Source organism: Gallus gallus, chromosome 2 (assembly GCF_016699485.2).
Source record: "Gallus gallus isolate bGalGal1 chromosome 2, bGalGal1.mat.broiler.GRCg7b, whole genome shotgun sequence".
In the NCBI taxonomy this organism is placed as follows: domain Eukaryota; kingdom Metazoa; phylum Chordata; class Aves; order Galliformes; family Phasianidae; genus Gallus; species Gallus gallus.
The window spans coordinates 36,214,770-36,240,126 of NC_052533.1; the positions used below are offsets into that span (position 1 = coordinate 36,214,770).

General features: G+C 35.4%; 1 protein-coding gene across 6 annotated transcripts in view; it reads right to left on the minus strand.

Annotated features, from left to right (window-relative positions):
* The window catches only part of ZNF385D (zinc finger protein 385D), a 403,568-nt gene that overhangs the window by 59,871 nt on the left and 318,340 nt on the right, over positions 1-25,357 (minus strand). The gene's annotated exons all lie outside the window — the stretch shown is intronic.

A 25,357-nucleotide genomic window follows, 5' to 3' on the forward strand; every position in this document is an offset into this window, starting at 1 on the left:
TCAGGCAATGGCAAAGAAAGTACTTTTCACTTTTCCAATTTTTATGGAAAGCTAGATATTTAGCTAAAGTTTCTTTCTGTCTTTCAAAGAAGAGTTTACACTTAGCAGTGCTACCAGGAATTTCTCAAATGGAAAGTAAAAACTGACAATTAAGGGCAAACAAACAAAAAAAAAATCCAAACAAACCTCAAAGCAAAAGCTACCATGCCCAAACAAAGAAAGTAAGACATAAATCACATAAATTATTCTCATCAAAGCCCATCACCAAAGATCTAACTGAATCTAAGGCAGATGTGCAATTCTCTGTCTTTAATAAATAAATAAGTAATTTTAGTCCACCTGCTGCAAAAGGTAACATTTGAAATTCAAAGCCAGGAGCATCCAAAGGAGAAACCTTACACAAATCCTGTCAGAGTGCCAAATATGTTTTGGCTACCTGATATCATTAAGCTAAAACATACTTGAATGTGTGTTGCTATTGAGATTCATGTAGTATACTGAAACAGTAATCATTATTCTATAATTTAATACCAAACAATTTTCATTTAATTCATGTTGCGTGTATATTTTAGGAGAGGTACCTGAACAATAAGATTAAGTTTAAAAAACAAAACAAAACAAAAACCCAAACACTGAAACTAATAAGAATATTCAGAGCTTTTTTTTTCCCTCTAATATTTACTTTTTTTATAAGATAAAATAGTCTTACTGTTACTAAAATAATGATTAGATAAATTCTTCATAATTTTACTGCTGAAATTCAAACTTAATTAAAAGCAACTCCTTTCTTACTTGAAGAAGTTTATTGAGAATCTCAGATAGTCCTCAAAATTTAACTACCACAGAATCAAACAAATGAAAAGCAACTAGGCTGGGTTAGCCTAAGGAGACATAAAGGTCAGTATTTTGTTTCTGGCATGAAAAAATAGCAGATGCTTAGAATGAATATATAAAATAAATGCACTTCATTGTGTAATCACAAGAGAAAATAAACACTTCACTTAGTAGATGCTAACTCAAGGATCAAAGGGATAAAATGATGCAGTTGCTTCACTCACTAAGCTAATTGTACAGGTAGAGAACACCTGCAGTTTCTGGCATCTGTTAATCATTAGACCTTTATTTAATGCTGCCTGGGCTGAATTTTGGGAGGAGAGGAAGTTCTAGCAAATGTAACAGGTATATATTAATTTTCTAAAGATTTATGGTTTTCAGCATTCATGAAAAGTTCTGATTCTTTCCAGAAGCCTGAGTTTTGGGAAGTTCAATGTGAGGAGCTGAGAAGTGAGAGAGTTGATTTAAAACAATAACCACATATACATGTATGTGTATATACATATAAATATACACTCTCATTGTATATTAAGATGCATCATTCCACTTGGTTGAAATGCCAGTTTCTCTGTATCTAAAATAATGCAAATATTGTAGTAGGTACCCTTATTGAAAGAACACTGGACAGTGGAGTTATTAATTAGAAACAACTTGAACAGAAACAGCACAATCATGCACCTTTTACAATTCAGAACACATAACATCGAGACATACTGTAAGCCAGATACAAACAATCAAGAGATGTTAATTACTGTTAAACTGAAAGACCAGTGTCAGCTTATGATGGTGCATTAAAAATGACATTAAAAGTACAGCCTTATGATGAGATTGTGTCAACTGTATTTATTGTTTCTAGAGTCAAATTTAATTATCAGACAGCTTCAGTTACTGAGTGTACTTGTTTTCCCTAACTGATAGTGTCATTTTTCAAATAACAGAAAGATAGTTAGAACATGATCCTAAATACTGGAATATGAACATTGATTTTAGTTTGATACACAGCTCAATTTTCTTCACAGAATTACTGGATAAACACTCCAGATTTGTGTGTCCTGTATTCACAGGTTTTTGCTTCAAATTCTCACAGCTATAGCTCCACAAACCTCTACTCAAAGTGCTGGAGGCATATGGAATAAAAAATAAAGCTTTATGTAGACATTACTAAAGATTCCAGTGTTCTGAAACATATGGACATAATTGTTCCGAAGTAGAAATACATTGCTGCTATATAGAGTTGTCCATTACTCACTTCCCACAGAGTGCTGCCAGTTTGTGCAGCTTCTGCTTAGATAAGATCTTTATGCCTTTTATATTTCAAAGCTTAAGTCCCCATTCTCTGAGGGAATATGAAGCCATCTGAGCTTGATAACAATAGTTGGCAGGTTAACAGTAGTTCCATGCAAGAAAACAATCTCTAAGCGTAATCCCTACTCAAAATTAACGTAAGCTCAACTTTTACAAATGAACCTGAATCCCAAATAAGAGTCTGTCATTATATTTCCTTGCAAGAGTGGGATAGAGGAAACATGAGTGGTGACTGTACCCTTTCACAGAGATGAACAGGGGGTCTCCTTCTGAAATACTTCAGAGCTCGATAGTTGCAAAAAAAAAAATTATACATATAGATATGCATATATATGTATATATGTCTTGTGAGGTTGTGTTACAAGTTGTGCTCCAACAAATTATAAGCAAAGGTGATATTCAGAGGTGAAACTGAATGTACTGAACCCAGTGGGAATCAAGGGAGGGTTTTGCTTTGCATAAAGAGGTACTGACTTTTATAACTGTTTATCTTGATGGAATACAAGTTATCCTAAAAGCTCTCCAATATTAAATTTTGTTTCTTGTTATGATTATTAAACAAATAAAACAAACAAACAAAAAAACAAGCCCCAACCCCCCATGAATTAGAAGAATATCTTGGACAGAACTTTCATCTTTCATCAGTTTCCAACAGCGTGTTGCTTCTCACACAGTACCTTTCACGTTTAATACATAGTTTAACCCCTTGCATTGTGAAGACAAGCCTCTGACACCTAACATATGGCCCAGTCCCAATCTCATGATGAAACATGAGAAATATGTCAAAATACCACTGATTTAACATTACATTGAACTTTAAGAAACTATATCCATTCTTAAAAAGATGTCTAACAAGAAAGTAAAATGTATGTTTCTACTTTGAATCTGAAACTGAAGACTCACTGATGCTTAACTACATTCTGAGAGCTCCAATCCTGCAAATCACATGTGGATAACATTTGTTCTACATGAATTACTTCAAAATCAAGGAAATGGCAAGATGTCCAAATGGCAATTCACTTCTTTGAGAAGAAGTCATACCTATTTCAGTGATACAGTTCAGTTTAAGCATCTCTTTTGCAAAGCAGATAATTTTTTCTGCTTCTATGCACAGATGGTGATTTATTAGCAACCTTTCTAATCTATATATTTTCCAAACTTCACAAATGTCTAGAATATAAAACTGTATTGACCTATATAAATATATATATATTTGTTATGAATTCATAGACACACACCACAAAAGAACAACCATTGTATTTGCAATTTGTATGGTTACATCTGACAGCAGTAAGAAATAACACCCAGTGTCAAAACTCAGCTGCATTTTATGCTTTTTTGCTTAAGTACAATTGTACTACAATTGCTATAAGGACATCATATTACTAAGCAAACTGTAACAAGTACAATGAGAAATATATGAGATATTTTTAAAAAATCCAGACAGTACTCTCTTACAATAACAGACATCACATCTATACAAACGTTCTCAAAATAAGTTTGTCAGTCTGACTAATTTACTCCAGTGAATCACATATCTTCTTACTTTATTTCTTAGGCACTGGTTCAAGAAAAACGTCCCACTTAATTTTGAGTGTTGAGGCAGAAAAGGATCTTACCCTATTTTCAGAGAATTTTCAACTTAGCAGCACTGCATCTTCTGTATTTCTCATATCCATCTGGTTCCATCTCATATTACCAATCATCTTACAGATTGGTTTCCTGCCTCTTTCATTCCTTCAGGGCAGTACCTTCCTAATAAAAGCAAGCTCAAATAAAAGAAAAATTTTTAAAGTGTAATTGGTATACTTCCAAGAATCCATTGATTCTTCGTTGCATAATTTTAATCCAAGTATCTTACACTATCATCTCAAAATATATTATGAAAGCTGTCCATCATGGAGAATGCTATATTCCATGTTTTTAAGTGGCCAATTACTACTGTTAGAAAGCCCTAGACAAGAGCTAGAAGGGGTGGAAAGTCTTTTTTGTTTGTCTGAGATTTTAGTAGCTCATCATATCTCTGTTTTTACTGGCTACTGGATGCTACCATCACTTCTGCTGTCACTTTCAGTACAAAAGAAGCAATTCTGGCTAACGCAGCAATTGATGTCAGGATCTCCCATAGTAAAAAGCATAGACTATAGCTGCTGGCTCACACCAGTGTTGACACTGAGCTACACACACGGAGAAAGCAGTAACCCAGATGCATATGGCAAGAAGAAGGTTTCTGCTCTTTGGTGTAACGGAAATTGTTTATGAGACACCCGCGCTACACATTATCTTAATCACCATGTACAGGTAATCTTCCTGAAGTTGATCTGCCAATAAATATTTCAAATATAATATGATAGATGTTCTAATCACAAAAGATATTGATCTAAAACAAAAAGACTTAATTTTTTTTAACAGGCATCATACTGACAAATATTTTACTAATGGATCCAAAGTTGCCAGGTTGACTGCCAGTCTGGCTAGCCAGTGACCAAAGAATCACAGAACTGTAGAAGTTGGAAGGGACCTCTGGAGATCATTGAGTCCAACCCCCTGCTACAGCAGGTTCCCCATAGCAGATCACACAGGAAGGCAACCAGGCAGATCTTGGATATTTCCAGAGAAAGAGACTCCACAAACAATCTGAGCAGCCTGTTCCTGTGCTCTCTCACTCTGATAGTAAAGAAGCTCATCCTCATGTTAGTATGGAATTTACTGCGTTCCAGTTTCTGCCCATTGTCTCTTTTATTTTTTGCACATGACCAAGAAGAGTCTGCCACCATCAACTTGACTTCCACACTTTAGATATTTAAAAACACTGTTGAGATCCCCCTCAGCCTTCTCCAGATTGAAGAGTCCCAGGTCTCTCAGCTTGTCCTCATACCCAAGATGCTCCAGGCTCTTACTCACCTTTGTCACCCTCCACTGGATTATCTCTAGAAGTTTTCTGTCTTTTTTGAATTGAGGAGCCAGAACTGGACACGGTATTCGAGACACGGTCTCACCAGGGAAGAGAAGAAGGGGAGAATCACCTCCCTTGGCTTGCCGGCCACACTCTTTTTAATGCACCATAGGATATCGTTGTTCTTCATAGCCACAAGGGCACACTGCTGGCTCATGGTCAGCCTATTGTCCACCAGAACACCCAGGTCCTTTTCTGCAGACCTTCTCTCCAGCAGGTCAGGCCCTAACCTGTACTGATGCATCTAGTTATTCCTCTCCAGGTGTAGAAACTCTGCATTTGCTCTTACTAAATCTCATAAGGTTCCTCTCTGCCCAACTTTCCAGTCTGTCCTAGTCTTGCTGAATGGCAGCACAACCTTCTGGTGTATCAGCCACTCATCCCAGCTTTGTATCATCAGTAAACTTGCTCAAACTGTTTGAGAGTAGACTCGATCCTTTCTTCTAAGCCACTGATGAAGATATTGAGCAAGATCAGACTCAGCACCAACCCCTGGGGAATACGGCTAGTTACAAGCTTCTAGCTAGATATTGCACCACTGATTACAACCCTCTGAGCTCTGCCAGTCTGCCAGTTGCCAATCCACCTCACTGTTTACTCATCTATCCACACTTTTTAAGATTACAAAGATTTTGTGGGAGACAGTACCAAAAGCCTTACTGAAGTCAAGGTACGTAACATCCACTTCTCTCCTGATCTACTCAGCTAGTGATGACATCACAGAAGGCTACTAGGTTGTTCAAGCATGACTTCCCCTTGGTGAATCCAATCCTGATAATCTGATGACACTGCTGTGCTCAAATAAAGTTGTAGTATGCAACTGAGACATTTCTTTTCTACCATACATACACACAATATAATCAGAGCTGAATTCTACAGAACAGTGAATAAACTGGAGAAACTTACAGAAAGTCTAGCAACCTTGAGACTCCCAGCAATTTGGACTACTGTGAATATCTGATATAAGAAGACAAGAATTGTACAGTCTTTGGCACTGAGATGCACTTGATCAAGTATAGAGGTAATTCTTTATTTGAGGCTATTTTAAAATAATTTCAAATTTATGCGTCTTTTGAGGCATACTGTTTTGTTTGCCCAATGAGTACAGGCAGGAAATTCAGGACTACTCATGAGGCCTATGCTCACTTTCTAGAACACAGTGGAGCTTCATGGAATTCAGAGCTTTGCAAGCTCCCACTATAAGAGACAAACAAGCTAAGCACCCATGCAAGCCTTTGCAGAATAAGAGATGAAGATATATAATGTAATTTTTTAAGGTGATGTCAGTACAATGACACATTCTATAATGAACAAGAAGAGTACCCTGATTCCTACCTGATATGTGCAAGCTGAATCTGCAGTCAATTATAACACAGATAAACGTTGTCTGTCATCATTTCTTCTTTCTGCTAAGCTTACCTTTATCTTCTGAATTGTGTCATTTCAAATTTTTTGCACTCTATTATCAACATCAGCCTGTAATATGAAGCCACAGACTTATTTACATTATGGACTAAGATTTAACCATGGTATGAAACACCAAGGATGTTCGTTCTTTCTGATATGCTTTGAGAATATGCTTTTGCACCATGAACATTCACTGATCAATTTGCCTCTTTCCCTATAGCCAAATATACACTGGTAGAGCAAGTACCAAAAAGGACATTGATGTAGGAAAAAACCCCTTCATTACCATGGCAGAAGAAAATAAATGTTAATTCCCAAGAACTTAATTTTATTTATAAAATAGTTTATAATTTATAATATAGTTTATAAAATATAAAAAGTTTATAAGAACTTAATTTTATGGGGAAAAACAAACAAAAAACAACCAAACAAAAGCAAAAAAAAAAAAAACAAAACACTTTCTCTTCTCTCTTCTATTTAAGAGAATTATTTAATGTAATAAAATTTAATTATTTTAATACACTCTTGAATGTCCTTTGAGACCAGAGAGGATTGGAGCTTTCTGAGCTCACTAGCTCCTTCTCATTAACAAAGCTGTTCCTCCCCCGTCTGCTTGGTCTCCTTTCAGTAATGGAGAGAGACTGTTCCTGGTAATACTCTGCATCCCACTGTAAAATTATCAAACCTATGGTCAAATCAAACATTCTCATTTTGGAAAGGAAAACCTTATTTATCTTGGTCAAATACATGAGATCTAAATTTCGTACTTAATATCCCTTGTCTCATAGTACTCTAGCAGACCATGCATATGCTTTTACTGTAGAATGTTACTGTGTGACAGTACCTGAAATTACCCAGGCAAGGTACAAAAGACTGCATAGATATAAGACAGTTCTCACTTCATGGAACATACACAACAGAACATATACAAAATCATCATTATAAACGGAAGATTGTTGAAGTAATGAATTCCTATCTATGGCCTGTTTCTTTTAAGGACAACAGTACTTATTCATGCAGCACAATAAAAGTTCATTGCAAGCTGAAGCTTAATAAAATTATTATTTGCTTTACCACCTATTTTGTTCTTTCTATTGCTAAGAAAGAGGAAGTTTAGACTGATTTTTCAGCATGGCTTTCAAGTTCTTGTCCATGGAAGTTTCTATATACTGATTTTGTTATTAGTAATTGTTGCTTTTGAGAGAGATTTTTTGATGGAGAGATTAAAAAAGCTCTTTTGAAAACTAGCCTTAACTATTAATCAATGAAATTAACATTTAATCTGAGCTTTATTAATTGGCAGACATTTAAGATCCATTTATTTTCAACATAGTAAATCTTGTAGGGAGAGTTTCAAGACAGTATTGAACTTGCTTGAATTTTTAGTAAGATTAACCAGGGGATTGATTCATTTTAGAATGAAGAAGATGGGTAGTCTATATATACACCACTTTGAGCGATTCAAGATAAAATAAATGATATATTTATTCAGCTTAGTAAATATAATGTGAATGTTTCCAATTTTAAATCTGGAACTAACATCCTTGGAACTGAGAACTTGATCAAATGAGGTATACAAAAATAATTTTATAGAAATTAACCCCACCCTGCCTCCCTTAGAAGTAGACACCTACACATTTTACTCACTGTGTTAGTTAGCCCTTTTTGAATACTATAGTAACAGTGGAAATCCTAAAATTGAAAGCTGCCATAAAATGCACCTATGAAACAACAAAGAAAGCTATATACCATGATATAATATGGTTGTGATTTGCTTAATAATGAGCTTAATAATGTAAATTTAACTCAGTATTCAGGTTATACACAAATAATATTCATCTAAAAACAACAGATGTTGTTGGATTTAAAATAACTACTGTAAAGTGATTTTCTTAATAGCATTGAAAAGTTCAGTCTTTAAGCGAAATAACAGTGGTGGATACATAACCAACAATGTTTTTGACTCTCAGTTTGTCACAGTTTAAAATAGTTAATGGGAGTCAAGACCGTAGATATACCCTTACCTGCCCAGAGCCTCAGTTCATTTAGAAATCTTACACTGGGCTGGGCAACACTTTTCCCTCTGCATTCTGTTGGTGAGCTGTTAACTAAAGAAAATTGAGTGGTGGATTTAGTATAGATTCTTTGAATGTTTTCACCTGCTTTCTGTTATCAACCACTTATGAATGCTTATTTTCAGAATAGCAACCTTATTGAATTCTGAGTTTCAGATTTTTTTGACTGAACTAAAGCATCAGAGAAGAAGTAAACAAGATAAAAGTACTAGAAGAAATTTTACAGAGGGTACGGAAAAAAATAAAAGTGCATATTTAAATTCCCATTAACTTGGTACCATTTGAATTTTATATTTTAAATTATTGACAAGCTTGCATGTATAAAATCACTAAAGAGTACATGGATATGTTTTCACTATGTTCTTAATGTATAGTCTTCATACTGTTAGTAAAATTACTGGTTTCAGTAGTGTAGTTCATAGAAGTTTTCCAAAGTTCAAGGTTGTTTTCAGAAAAATGTTGATTCAACTTTGTTTCTTTTTCTTCTCAAATACAGTTAATCTTTAATTTTATATTTTAAATTTCTGCCTGTATAGTTATTTTAATATTAATATTCCCTGCATGCTTTAGATCAGCCCCTACACATAAGAAGAAACTCAAAACCAAGGCAAGAATCATGCTTATCTCATTCCAGCACTTATTTGGACATGGGTGTAGTTAGGTGCTCTCCAGGTCCAATCTCCATCCTGCTAGCAGAGCGCAATAAGTATACATAAAATATGTGAAGTTGTCCACTGTGAGAAGTCATCACAACTACACAGAGATTGATACTTTACGGTAAGAACTAAGACTGAACATTATACAGATTCTTCAATTCTCTAATTCCAAAGGGAATCCAAGTCTTTCAGGTTTAAGGAACTCCAAGAAGAGGCAATGTGTTTTCTTAGAATAAAAGAACTCTCAGTCCACTAGTTCCTAGCTCATTTTAACTGATGTTAGATCTATGAAAGTGACCTTTGCAGCAGTTTACTTGAAAAATCCTATTGTAGGCTTATTCACAGGATATCTCTTTAAGAGAAAACATACGTTACATAAAAAAGAGAAAAAGGAAAGGAAAAAGAATGAATGTCTTTTTTCTTTAAATAAAGAAAATAGTAAAATGTTTCACATAGAAAATTAATACAAATAGAAAATAAATGCCTAAGTGGTACTAAAAGCAATTAAAAACTAGTTTTATCTAGTTATCTAATTACAGAGAACTTATATACTTAAATTATTACAGTGAAATCATCTACATCTAGCAGTTTTTGATCCATGCCCACCAAAACCTTGGCATGCTCTCAAAATGTTAAAGTATTGTAGTCTGATAGGAAAAGATTAATTTAACTTAATAGTCATGACCATGCCTCTTGAAGAAGTGCTGTCTAATCATACAATACTTCTATGGAATGAAAGATTTTTTGTCTTCTTTTAAGAAAATTTTAGCCATGGACTCTTGATGATGTCACTGATGAAGAGTCAATACAAATGAGCAATTCCAATATCTCAAGTAATAATGAACAATATTTAAGATTCCATTTTGCTTTCTATATTTTTTAAAAATCATTTAGAACAGTTGTCATTTCTGCAAACAGATCTACAAAAGCATGCTGTTCTGAAAAAAATAGAATGAAGGCCCTTTCAAAGTTTTGTACCGAGGTCAGAACAAAGCATCACTCTCCAGACTTCTGAAGAAAAAGGAAACGTCAGGGAAGACAGACTGAAAGTTTATCTACGGAAAAAAAAAATCTGAACATGGAATAACTAAATTGAGCACAATGCAACCAAGCAGTACTAAGATAAAGTTAATGCATCTACCCCACTCCCTACAGAATTACTTCTGGGAGTGTTCATTTCTGTAAAAAGCTGTAGAGATTTCTGAATCTTCTGAATAAAATGAAAATAAGGATCTTTACCTTGATCACCAGTAATGCACTGAGATTATAGAAAGCTCTAAGGCTTACATCCATAATGTCTCACTGCTCTTAATTCTCAGTATGCCTTGCAACACCTCAAACTTAACATGATGCAGAGCATCCTTTTAAAAACCTCTTGCTAACTGGATACAGAACTCTCACAAATCTATTTTTCTGCACTGGTAGATTTCTATGCTGGTTGTACATGAAGCATATGGACAGTTCGACAGTGATTTGGGGAAAACAAACTTCAGGATACTTTCTACATTTTTGCTATCACTTAGTAGAGGTGAAGCAGCAATATGGGAGAGTTGTAATGTTTACATTCATACCCTTATGACTTTTAAAACTGAATCTTAAAAAAATTATTTGATATACTATATTTAACATTGCTATTAAATTGCATAAACCAGTAAACGCTTTTTCCCATGAGTACGTATTAACAATTTACTTTTTGCAGACAAGTGCACAAATATGATTAGCTTTTGCAGATTGCTACTTATTCTGTTACTGGTAACTAATTTTTATATTATTGCAGTGTAAACAGACGCTATTTTCCACTACATATTCAGCAGTAATGGGCTAATTCAATGTGTTAAAAAAAACAAAAGATCTTAAAGAGTGAGCTATTTACTTCAATAGTCCAAGCTCCATTGAAATCTATGTTGAAATCAACCATGATAGGAAGTTAACAAATTACTCAAGAAGCTCCGCTGCAAAAGAATAACTTTGTTTAGTTTATTCATGCAAATACGGAACATGCTCTTTTACCCTCTCCACATGGATATTATTGATTCTTGCCTATTGATTTGGAAGCTATTTTTTCAGCTTAGCTAATATAGTTCATTGCTTTTCTCATAAGGAAAGGACATTTCGGCAAAACTTTACAGATGCATCAGTATTCACTTCTAAGAATTCATTAAACACCAAGATCTACAAGCTATGAACCACGGTGTTTCATTGCCCTTTGGACATTGGAAGGACTTCTTTACTGAGAGAAAATTAAAAAAAAAATCAAGCATGTTAAGCGTAGATTGTGTGAGTGAAGCCCTCGCTACATTTCAGTTGACAAGTATGTTGGCATTCATTTCACTTTGGACTGGTGACTGAAAGTAACTGTGATGTTCCACACAGACCATTTTATCCTAATGAAAAAAAAAAAAGTTAAAAATGGATGTGCAGTCTAGCTGTGAAAACAAAATGCATAGCATCACAGAAACACATCAGTTGAACAAGAAAAAGTCATGGTTTCACCACAAAAAACTTATACTCAACTTTGAATATACCTTTGCTATAGCATTTGCCTAGGCAGATCTATATCATCTAGGTTGGTACTATGTACTGATATCCTGCATATATTTTTATGTCATGCATAAATACAGACTACAAAACAGTAAACAAAATCAAAAATTGAGAATATCCAGAACAACTTAACTCAAATGGAGATAACTTGTTTTCTTTCTATGCACTTTCTCTGTCAGTTCTGTCTGACACTGCTAGAGACAACCACGCTGATTGATCCACCTAGGAATATTTTTCTACTTATTTTGCATTAAAGCAAAAGTGTTTCTGAAAATTTTATATATATATATATATATATACATGGCTATACACAGATCATAAGACACCTGCCATCTCACCAGAAACATTACACTAAAAGGTTTCCAGTGCTGAGTATTCTCGATAAATACACATATGTCCTGCAGATATCCAGCTATAAAGCTAACAAAGACTCTCACATTTTTGTTAAAGAGATATAATCTGTTGTTCTGCTTTTTTAACTGGGTTGTAAATAATCAGTGCAGCAGTTTATGGACAGTTATAAAGCCACAAAATATATCAGCTAAACTACATAATAGTATCCAGGTAGTAAAACATCAGAAGAAAGCAGATAACAGAACTCTCACCCTAGGCTGAATCTGTATGACTATCTTTCTATTTTAAATTTCCTATTTATAATCCTGGACCTAAAATCATAGAATTATAGAATCATTAAGGTTGCAAAAAACCTCTAGCATCTAATCCAGCCATGAACCCATCAACACCATGCCCACCTCCAGGGATGGTGACTCAATCATCTTTCTGGGCAGTCCATTCCAGTGCCCAAACACTCTATCAAAGAATATTTTTTTTCTAATATCCAACCTGAACCTCTACTGGCACAACTTAAGGCCATTCCCTCCCATCTTACCACTAGTGACATGGGAGAAGAGGCCAACCCCCACCTTTCCTCAATGTTTTTCTTGTAGTGAAGGGCTCCAAACTAAACACAGCATGTAAGGTGCAGCCTCATTGCTGACAAGTACAGAGGAAGATCACCTCCCCCTTCCTGCTGACTGCATTAATTCAGACAGAAGGCAGGCTGCCACTGGCCTTGGCCACCTGAGCACACTGCTGGCTTGTGTTCAGCTGGTTGTGGAGTAATACCCCCAGATTCTTTTCCTCTATGCAGCTTCTCACCCCCTCTGCTCCAAGCCTATAGCAATGCATGGGGTTGTTATGACCAAAATGCAGTACCCAGCACTTCATCTTGACTAAGCTCTTACAGTTGGTCTCAGCACATTGATCCAGCCTATCCAGATTGTTCCTTACAGCCTTCCCAACCTAAACATATAAAGTCCTTCCTACAATCTAAACAAAATATAATAAAAATACATGGAATGATTCAATTCATCTCTCTCTCTCTCTCTCTCTCAAAAAAAAAAAAAAAAAAAAAAACAGCTATTCCAACATAAACAAACCTCAGACAGACAAAAAAAAAAAAAAAAAAAAAAACCATTACCTCATAAGAATTTTACCATTGCTGGTTCAAACAGTAGATATGGAATGCCAAAGGCAGGTATCAAATACTGTGTTTGTAAAAATAACTATTTCCTATTGTCTACTGGATCATGATAAATTTTACCACTGGGTCACATAATTCTGCCTGAGACAAAAGAGGAACTGTTAAAATTTCAGGACGTTTTCCTGGCTCTCAGAGTTCAGGATGGCCCTGGTAGCTGGGATTTTTTGCACCTGGACCTGCACATGCTATTGTCCTCAGAATCTCATGTACAACCCACTCTAAACTCTGACTGACGTGCCCGTGTGTGTCACCTACTCTGCCAGTCAAAACAAAAACTGGAGAAATGATCACTTCTTAATAAGATACACATTTACTGAGTAATAAGAATTTTGAGCCACACATCACCATATAGCCATACTCACAACTTTACCCCAAAGAAGTGAGATTACAGTCTCAGGTACCATTCAAGGCTCTATTGATGAGGACCCTTCAAGAAGTCACAATCTCCAAACAAGATCACTAAGGCAGACAAGGCAGATGCATGAATGATATGCACAGTGTGTGACATCTGACAACTTGCAGCACTGTCACATTTACAGAGGAACAGGACATGCAGGTGAAGCTCAGGACAGCTGGCTTTAACACCAGTGGTCCTACCAAGTCCAGATAAGACTTAACTTAAAATTCTTTCCAATACATTCTCATTACAGAGGGTTGAAGCTTTAATCTTTAATTCAATGCTTCTTCAATTTTACTTTACAGATGTAATTTCAGCCTCAGTGTTTTTGCTCATCAGTCTGAAAAAAAAAAAAAAAGCCATATTGCATTCCAAATACAAACCAGTTATTTACTTCGAGCTCACAGTGTTAAGATGCGTTAGAACCTTCAGGCTTATACATGGTAAATCTAATGGGCTTCCTCAGGCAGACAGCTGGCCAGAGGTATAACTGAGAGGTTTCAAGCTAAACCAAAGAGTTTTTTTTAGTTTGAATATGGTAGCAGAATGATCAGATTTATGCTAAGAACAGATTAAATATACAATCAAAGTATTTATTTGATTGAGCATGAACATGCTTTCAGTCAGCCAAATGTAAGTCTATGACTTCTGCAGGTTTGAGCATCTGGGTCCAAAGCCCCCTGATGTTTTATAGGAGAAACACTCTATCAGACAGACCACAGCATTGGCCCTGCTAGTCTTTTGATTTCACAGCTTATTACTGCAGGAGCCAGCAACAGAATTTATTGTCTATGGGAATCTTTGTTCCAGCTGTGCACAAACCTTTAATAAGATATTAAATGCTGAGATCTACAGGCTAAACTAGGCAGGAATTTGAACACTACAGTAATGACATAGACAGCTTCCACCTTCAAAAGATTTAGCCATGTTTTTTTGTTGTTGTTGTTGTCGTTTTTTTTAATGCCCTTCTGTCCTGTTCTGAAGCACTATCCAGCATGGGTGTATTCTAGTGCTGACACAGTCCTTTCTTTTTATCCCCATTTAAACCAATCAGACTCCACCACTTTTTAGAGATGTATTTCTTTTCATTAAACAAACATAAGTGAAGCATGACCTTGTCACACAACAAGCCTGCAGAAAAGGATTCAGGGGGTTCTGGTGAACAAAAAAGCTTGGCATGAGTCAATGAGTACTTGCAGTGGGAAGACAACTGTATCCTGGGCTGCATCAAAAGAGAAGTGGCCAGCAGGACAGGGAGGTGATTGTCCCCCTGTATGCAGCTCTTGTGAGGCCCCATCCAGGCCAGGGCTCCCAGCACAAGAAAGATGTAGGGCCATTGAAATGGGTTCAGAGGATGATTGGAGAGCCAGAGCACCACTATTGTGAAGAAAGGAAGGAATTTTAGGAAATGACTTCAGATTTGATGTTCATGATAAAATCACCATCCTGTTCATTATTTGTGGTGCTGATAAAAGGGAATTATACTGCTCCTCATCCAGAAGGTTGCAAGGGCCATCCCATCACTCATCACCTGGAAAATGTTTGAAAATGCAGTGAAACACTAACTGGCCTACGTCTTGTTCTACAAACAATTCATGTTTCTATAATCCATATTTCTATTTTCTGAAATGTGGTGACCCTCTGTTAGCATCCCAACCAAGTAAAATCCTGGCTTTTTACTTATAGTCCAAATCCATCCATTTGTTATAAATTTTGGCTCTCCATTTAAAATGTATGTTTAATACTTGGTGGGACCCCTTTTTGTAGGAAAATAGGAGTTATGCCTACAAGACAGATTGTTGTAAGAGTAACAATAAATGGTTTCAAGCTATGAATTAAAATTCATAATCCAACTGCTGTAAGTGGCTATACATCTCACTATGAGTCAGTTTCTTAGCACTTCATTATCCATTTCATGTCAGGAGCAGCCACAGTAAATTGCCAGTGTAAATTTATAATAGTATGGCAGTGAGGAGGTGAAAAAAATGGAGAACAACACATTGAGTGGAACAGCAAATAGATATTTTTGGTCTTCATTTTCATCTTCAAGGAATATTCAAATCAGCATATTTATCATATCTGTATGTTTTCTGAGAGAGAAAATATGCAATATATGTTATTTTTTAAAAAATCTAAATTTAAAGCAGCTATCCATTTAAATTATTCTATAAGTGCTTCCATCTTTATTCCTTACCACAAAAATCAGAAAAGAGCTAATTGATAGACTACAGCCATCTTTGCTTTTATGTAGTTGTAAGTAGTATGGAGAGTAAAAAATAAAAATAAAAAAATCATTATGAGTGACTTTAGAGAAGGTTTGAACCCTAAGATACCAACTGGAGGATGTCCAACAAAAAAATTCCTCTTCCCATTCACAAAATAAGCCTCATGCTGGCCAGACTAATGTATTTCAGGAGTCTGCCTTCGAGTTTTTCCACTCCTCTGGACATGGATGCACTTATCAGGACTTCGGCCATCTCTTTTAATTCAACCAATATCTTTATGATCATTGAGCTTGAATTGCTCCTAGATGAGTCTATTTTAATCCTACTGTTGACTGTCACATTTCTCAAGTCACTTATTTTCTGTCCCTGTACATACCATCACATCTCAGATTTTAATAATGAACTATGACACTCAGTTTAATTTCTTTCTATGCAGCGATCTCCTACTCTGTATCATCACACTTGCTTTTCAATACTGCTTATTTTTGTCTCTTTCTCCCTCTCATGACTTCAAGCAATTCACCTACTACAGTAAACTACTGCATAGACCAGTAATGTTCAAAATGCACTTAGACAATTTTTCCAGGTTTGACTTGGTTCTCAAATGCTGTCAAATAAGGTGGCAAAACATTTCTCCTTCAAGAAAACTCTTAAAAATGAATTTCAGAAAGTATTTTTCCATTTATTCATTCACTCTGCTTACCTTACATTCTTACTTCCTTTCTGATTTATTAGAAAATAAGCTCTCTACAGAAAGTAACTCATCTTACACATTTGTAAAGCAGTGTATGCTGCACAGATATTTAGCTGTCGGTTCCTTGTGTAAACAAGACATAGTATTCTCCAGGTTCTAAGTAGATTACTGATTAAAAAAATAACACCTCAATTTTTAAAATAATTGTTGCAGAATAATTCAGACTATACCAATAATAAAATTACTGGGCTATGATTTCCAGAGTGTTTTGTGACTAATATATAACTGTCTATATCAATGAACACTCAACAAGAAACACAAACAAAAATTTCAAGCCCATTTTCTCTTGGGAGCTGGCTTTCCTTTCTTAGTGAAGTAGTCTGGACTGGTGTCTATAAGTAAACATCCATCACAGCCACAGTGAATATTCATCTTAAAATAAGTTTGTTATCCAGCCAGGCTGGATGTGGCTCTGGACAGCCTGGTCTAGTGGTTGGCAGCCCTGAACATAGCAGGGGGGTTGAAACTAGATTATCATTGTGGTCCTTTTCAACCCAGGCCATTCTGTGATTCTACAGTGGAAAAATCAGTTAGTAAGAGTCATCAGAGCAAACATGCCCACTTTTTCTTAATGCTAACTTTTTAAAAATATCAATTTACCCTGAATTAATTTCAGTCATTTGCTATTGCATAAAGAGAGATAATAAACCAGTTCAGAATCTTCTGTCATAGTTAGGCAAGATGCTTTCAGGCTGTAAATGTTGTCAATTCAAAGTCTGTGTAGCATCTGCATAAGTTGCACAAAATTCAACTTCCCAACACCAGAAACTACACTTTTTTTTTTTCAATCTCTAAACAACAAGCACATCCACACAAATCAGTGAAAAAAAATCAGTAAAATCCCTACATTGATTTTCTCCCATCATTTGAGTCCAAGAAAACATCATTCTTACCTACTTAACCTAGACAATATTTTAACAGATTTCCCTCAAGCATGAAATGCATATCTTCCAGTCCACAGAAATTCCTCCTACTTTATAATTCTTCATATTAGTATAGAAAATGCACAATAAAAAAAAAATATTCAGATCTTAGAAATGTGACAGGTCTTGTAGCTTGGGTTGAAAGACTCTCTACTTATGCAAACATAATTATCCCTACAAGATAGAAATGAACATGTGGTGATCATTGCCACAGTTCCACCAATTTTAGCCAAGAGAGAGTACCAGATCTTTTGTTTTCTTGATGCAGCCCTCATTCCCTGTCATCCCTGCTGCTGAACGTCACTGCATCTATTCCTTCTCCAAAATGTCTGTTCTCTCCTTACTTCTTGCCAGTTGTTTTGGCAGTAGCAACTCCAACAGCACTAGGACAGCTAATAAACCCACAAAGATTGAAGGCATTTCTATGAATCACGTGTCCCTTTGGCTCACCTTACTAGTAAGGCTTATCTCACTAATAAAGACATGGGACTCACACTCAGAAGAGTAGCCAAAATGATGCTGTACAATTTATAGTGTATTCTATTGAAAAATCATGCATATTTTTGCTACATGATGTAAACTGAATTTCTTAACTTTATGTGAAGTTTCATTCTTAAGGTTTTTTTCAAGCTCTAAAGAGGTATGAAGTAGTCATGCAATTTTAGAAAATAATAGTTCTTAGGCACTGTAATAATCTACAATAAAACACAATTAAATGCAGTAAAATTTTTAATTCCACCAATGCTCAAGGTGTTAATTACATTCTGTGTTTTCCAGCATCCAGACATTACTGCTCACTTATTCCTGCTTCTAGGAATATGCTCATCTCAGAAATTGACTTTATTTTTGCTGTTTATTACTAAGAACACTCTCGTATGAGAGTCATGTTAGAGAAGAAACTGACAAGCAGTGATAGGTACCTACTGGCAGGCTATTTGACTACAGTTGTACTAATGAAGTTCCACCTAATATCTCTATTCATTAAGAAAAGAAAATCTTTTGTTATGTCATTAAAATAACAAATGATGAGCATCTTCAGAAAGGTAATACAGATTGATGCACTCTTAAATAAATAAAAAACCTGCAATATACTTATATTAATTTCTAAACGATAAAAATAAGCAAAATATCATTATAGAGGAACCACTATCATACAAGTGATGGAAGCCTGTATTTGGAAACAAGGTATTCAGGCAGACAGAGGATAAAGAATGAACTTGTTTGAGTGATTACAATGGCAATTTAGTGTTATTATCATCAGAATACACAAAATAAAACTCCTCAGCAAATGTGCCACAGGTTTGCTGTTTTTTTGTTGCTGCTGTTTGTTTTTGTTGTTGTTTTTTTTTTATTTATCATAGGTCTATTAAATCGTGACATTTGGACATGTTTGCATCACTGTGCGGACTGAAGTAAGAGATAATAGTACTGAAGTGTCTGCATCTAATGAAAACACTGTCTATTTGCATAATGCACTGTAAAAAAAGTTATATATCATTGTCCAGAAAATGGCCAATAGGAATAGGAAAATGATCTACTCCTAATTAAATCTTTTACGTATAAATGCAATTGCTAATCAAATCTGTATATTCCATACTCTCATGCTCTTTCTTTTTCATTTGTACTTCGTCCTATAGCTTCTGAAGCAGGTTGGTAGGCTTCTTATATACTGTTGTGATTTTTTTTTGTTTTTTTGTTTTTAGGAAAATATGCTAAAAGTAAAAAGAAGTGACTAAGGTTCAAATAAACTACATCTAGTAATTCTGATAGCTATTTTTAAGTCCTATTTAAGTTCTTTGCGAATTATATTTACTCAAGATGAACTTTACATTACCCTTGTGACAACTCACACTTTTATTACAAGAAAGGAAGGAAATATGCTTGACATAGAATGCATTAACTGATATAAGTGTTTTTTTCAGTATAATCACAACAATAGAAACCGTATTTCCTTTAAAGAAAGGAAAGATGCCTTTAATTTTTAGTAATTCCCTAGCTGTGAAGTTTGTTAAACAAACAGTGCAAATAAATTGAATTCTAAAAATAAATATAATCCTAGCTAAGTGGTAGATCATAAGCTAACAAAATAGCTTTTTTTTTCCAGAAATTCTTGGCTAAATTATACTATGTTCCTCCTAGTGCTGCATAACCATTTAATTTCTAATGTATATAGTGACAGTTGCCATCATATTTGTACAATGGATGAAAAGTTACAATACAAAATGCTATTTCAAATAAAAAAGCATTCTTCTAATCACGTAGGGAAAGATCAACAGAATTTATTATTTTCGTCAAGAAATAGTAAAATCAAAGCAAGCACTGACAATTGCAACAATATTTTAAATGCAAATTAAAATACCTCAGACAAAAGGTTAGAAGGCAAGTGTATCTCCCATGGAGGGATGATTTTCACTTGTCTCTAGGTGTAACATTATGTGCACTGATGGGCTGATCAACAGAACAGAACTTCTCCCCATCTGTAATCAGGAGTGATTGATGGTTGGGACAAAAACGTTGATTATCATGACAAGTCCACTGATGCAGAGAAAATAGGCTATACTGGGAAAGGATGAAACCTGTTCAGAGACTACCTTCTAAAATCTTTATAAAAGATAAAAAGAAACATTTATGCCCATCCAAAAACAGCTAACATAAATGAATTTGGTAAATCCACTATGTATGTATGTATATCTACAATTGTTCCACCATGACACGATCTATATAAATCCCAAACAGAGTAAAACCTTTTATTTTGAAAATCATAATTTTAGATCAACTCATCAGATGATTACATATAAAAAAGTAGCTGTATGCTTTACAAGTAAAGCATTTCCTCTGATTCAGAACATGTTCTAAATTCACAGTAAGACTTTTAAAGGCCATGGGGAAGTTCAGTATAAGTGCCATACTGGATTCTTTCCTGAAAAGCATTCAGTCCCCTTTGGCCATTTTAAACCTTTAAAGGCTTCATTTTCAATTGAGATCAAAAAATGCACGAGTAGGGGCAATACACTCTCAAAGGTACAGTTCAAAAGTGTACTTTTTACTCCAATATAAAGCTTTTAAAAGCAGATATTGGGTTGTGCTTCCACTCGTTCAGTGGATCAGACTCCCAGCTGAGATGTGAGTAAGCACACAGCATAGCAATATCTCCAGAGACCGTAAAAGATATGTGAGGAGTGATAAAAGAAACAAGGAGTTGAAAAAGTCAGGCCTGTTGTTTCTGAAGTGGAATTTGTTCACATCAGGGGCAGTTATGTTCAAAGGTAATTGTGACAAAATGAAATATTTTTGCTACAAGAGTTGGTTGCACAGATACATAAAGAAGACTACACTGAAGGTATTCCAGGGAATGCAATTTTACTGCCAATAAAAAAAAAAAATCTCCAGAATTAGTGTATTATTTAAAAATATTTTACCACTCTTGGAAGAGTACAAAAAAATCAAAGTCAGGGAAAAAAGAATACATTTTACTTTAACATACATTCAGAAATAATTAATAATTTTATGTATTAAAAAATACTAACACAAAAACAACCACATTTCAGTTATCTCATTTTGGTGGAGATCTTTCCACATCACAAAAAATTGCACATTTTCTTATTACAGATTTTGACATATAGCCTTGTCTGCTCCTTTCTCTCTTCTGTCCTTACCAGTGCCTAATAAAGTGAGCAGAGCAATTCCACAAGGAATCATTGATAGGTGAATGAAAACAGAATATTTTGTCATTTTTACTGTTAGCTTTTTGTACCTATTATTAATAATCAAGAATCTCAGATGCTCAACTGTATAAATTCTTATCCCGTTTAAACAAACCTGTAAGCAAGAAATTAGAACAGACCAAACAAAGCTAGGTGAAGATAGTTCAGAAAAGAGTTTGTAACTTATCTTTCCTTTTTGGTGATAACTTGCTTATAGAAAGAGGTTTCTCTAAAGAATTCCCATTACAGTTGTTCTTAAATTTCAGTTGAGTATTAGAGTTGACTGATTTATTTCACATTTGGCCTGACGAAGATGACACAAAATCTTAAATAAATATAAAAAAAAATGAAGATAAAGCTGAGGTTCCTCCCCTTGCAGCTGAAATGGGCAATCTTTTGCATGAGTGGAGCACATGAGAAAATTGAAAGAGACAAAGAACATTTTCCCACTTTTATACGTTTGTCCGTCTGTTCTAATTTCCTCATTTATATAATGGTATTTTTCAGTTTACAGTTGAAATTTTTATGTATGGTTGATAAATAGTAATTATTATCTTTGTTCCAGAAGTTCCAGTCAAACACATACAAGAAACGACAGTTACCCGCTGCTTGCCCAATGCTATTATGTGAAGCTCATTCCCAAAATGATCACCTCACCTTTCAGCAGGCGTGAAATCTTTCTGTTGCTAGTGTAACTCAGACAGTGTAGCTACAGAACCAAATTAATTAAAACCAGTGATAGCACATGTATAATTTGCCTGCAACTCATCTTGGAATCCATATACGCAATTATGACATCAAAAGCAGATTTTGGAAAATCTAGGATGCAATATATTATTTTTGCTCCTCCTCCCTCCTTCCTTCCCTCAACACTTGTTTTTCAGATACGTCCTGATATTCTAATTTAATTATTTCTTAGGAAAGGAAAACTTCTGACAGTAACAAGCATGGATGTGTTCAAATACAGGAGGGAGGCTGCTTTTCTGTCAGAATTTTTCTCTTAAGTACCTCTGCTACTCTTTATAGTTCTAAAATCATCTAAGCCCAAGCATAAGGTTAAAAGTTGGCCCCAAAGGGCAAATATTAACTTCAGTGCCAGAAGCAAAAACCTTTTAAACCAATTTGTCAGAACACTGTCAGAGCACTGGTCATTAATCTTTTGCAAATTATTAACAGGACAATCAAAGAGAGCTGTTACGTATTTACAGAACATTTCTAGCAAACTCAAATAATTTTCAAGAAATGTCAAAACTTACGCACAACTGATTTGTTTTATCAAAGAAAGTGAGTGCTTTGAAAATGAAATAACCTGGAAGGATGAGCAGAGTTAAGCATCAAGATTTGACATAGCTGATTAAAAAACAGTATAAAGTAATTGGTGTGTATCATCATTAAGTCCTAACACAGCAATAGTTTTTCATCAGCTGAATGATTTATCCTCCTCAGGATCATGTTCCTATACTGACTGATGTGCAGCTGGCATAGATATTGAACATTTCTCAATAACCTGTGCTTGTGGAGGGACAAGGGAACTGTAAGCATTAGACATTGCTTTTTTCATGAACTTAGAGATTCCCTTTTCAACTACCACTGGTAAACATGGCTGGAGAGTGAATTTTGGAAGGAAAGCATATCTTGTAGTATGAACATAGTGGATGCCAAGTGACTCCGTCTCGCTAACATTCAGAGCATGTTCTGTAGGTTTTTTCTTTTTCTTTTTTTTTTTTTTTTTAAAGATTGATAACTTAAAAACTATTCTTCATCCCTACTATCTTTCTATCCTCAGGCATTTCTGGGGGTCAGATTCCTCTGCGCTGGTCCATATTCTTCAGCAACAGAGAGATTTCCTACATAGAAAAGATTGCTTTCACTACAAAAGAGGAGACAGGTACCAGGATTAGTGGAGAATTTGTGCTGAGAGCTCTGTAGCTTGCGGAACAGTGAGTAAGTATTCACAGTGCATATTTGGTTTGTATGCAATGACTAACAGTCAAGGAAACATCCAAATCCTTAGGATATCAGTCAGGGGACTAAGTTCAAGACCTCAAGAGGTGACACCATCTAAGAGTAGACAGAAGTTAAGTTTTAAGAAAATATATCATATTTTCTTTCAAACTACAAAAGAAAAAAATCCTAATTCTCTAGCATATGAAAGATTAGGCCTGCACAGGACCTGACTACAATTCATATTGCTGCTATAGCATTTAGAACCGTGTTCTAGGAAAGAGAAGGAGAGGAGGTAATGCTTCTAAAATGTGCAACCTAGGCCTATAAAAACACAGTCCAATGAATATCCATCTGGGCAAAATAATATTAGGGTTTTTTTGTTGTTTTTATTATTATTTTTTTAATTTGTCATGTATGTAGTGCTGGAGTAAAACATTCTGTGCTATTTGGTTAGACTTTTCAAACGCCAAGAACACCTCAAATATTTTCTTAAGCAGTTCTTCAGGATTACCATAATGAATTTATATAAATTCCGGATATCCTATGGAAATCTTAGCACTCATCACTTTCTATGATTACTTGCTACATTTTTTTTTTTTTTTCCCCCAGTGAAAATAAGAGAGCTCAATTCTGACTCACGTTCTGATCTCAACTGAATGGCATGTGTATTTCCACCACTGAAATCAGTATTTGTTTCTCCTAACACTGAATTCTGCAGTGCAGGAAAGATAGTGCAACATTAGAAAGTACCCTAGTTTCAGCTGAGACAGTGCAAATAACACACCAATGTTTGGTTGTTGCTGAGTGATAGGTGCATGCCTGGGGCTGGGTCTCTTTGGGGGAAGAGCCGCTGTCATTATGGCACAGCAGACGGGGGTGGAGCTGGCTTGGATTGGCCAACAGGATGTTTCATGCCATGTGACATCATGCAGAAGGCTATAAAGCTATGACGAATTGGCTGGGGGATTGGCAAGTGCTTGGTGATTAGCTGTTCTATACAGTCATAATGAAGCACATCTGTGTTTGCACAAGAAACATCTTTCTGAAGAATCAGGGAGAGCTTCACAGAAGAGAGGTGCATTGGATTTGAACAACCAGAAGTAAAATTGTCCTGAGATAATACACAAATGTTCTTGGTAGCTGGTAGTACTTGCAAAAAGCCACTTTTGATTAAGAAAACTGTATGCTACAATTCAAGTAGATTACCTTTTTTTTTTTTAATATTAAATATAATATTTTTAAATATAAATAGTAGTGTTATAAATCTTCAGGTTAAGTTGCAATCTAAACCCAAATCTAGTTCAGAATTAGAGGTACAGCTAAATCTTGTAGAGAATGAGAACATGGTTAAAGCCACACACACAGTGATTGAGGTAAATGCTACACATGGTTTCAAATACCCTTTAAGGGTATTTCTGAGAGTTGAATAATAACAGACTTCTGATTAGGAAGGTGAATTGCTGTATAGCCAAAAAATATACAGAATAGTGTTGTATAATCAATAAATATACAGAATAGTGTGGTCAGATTGGTACCTACAGACAATAAATCTAGAAAGATTATCACATTGGAGAGGAATAATCTGAAACAAATGGAAAGTGCTCACCTGTGCCATAGGCTTGCAAGAAAACTCCAAGAGGAGTGATCTCCAGAAAAAGAACCTTCCTCAGTGGCAGTTAGCCCTTAAATGGGGTCCAGGAGAGGTTGAGCCAGGCTCCACTCCTTCTGGTCACACAGGTGAACTGTCTTCACCTGTGCTCCTACGGCTGACTCAGTGCTCACCTCAGCTGATCAATTAGAGGTTCAGGCCATGATTCAACAGTCCCCATACAATTGCTAAGTAATTTTAAGCAGTTAGAACCTTTGTGGTTCTCAGTGCATTAGCTTTGAAAGTTCCTCTGTCTTTGCCAACAGAGGCTCAGACCAGGTGTGACCATTTTCTGTCACAGAGAAGAAATGAAATCTCTGTTATCTCTGTCAAACCACAGAAACTGTTTTGCAGTTAGATGAGCACAAAGCCATCTAACCTTTCTCTCAGCTCTAGGATATCACTGAACATTCCCTGGCCATTCTCCGAACTGGCAGTCAAA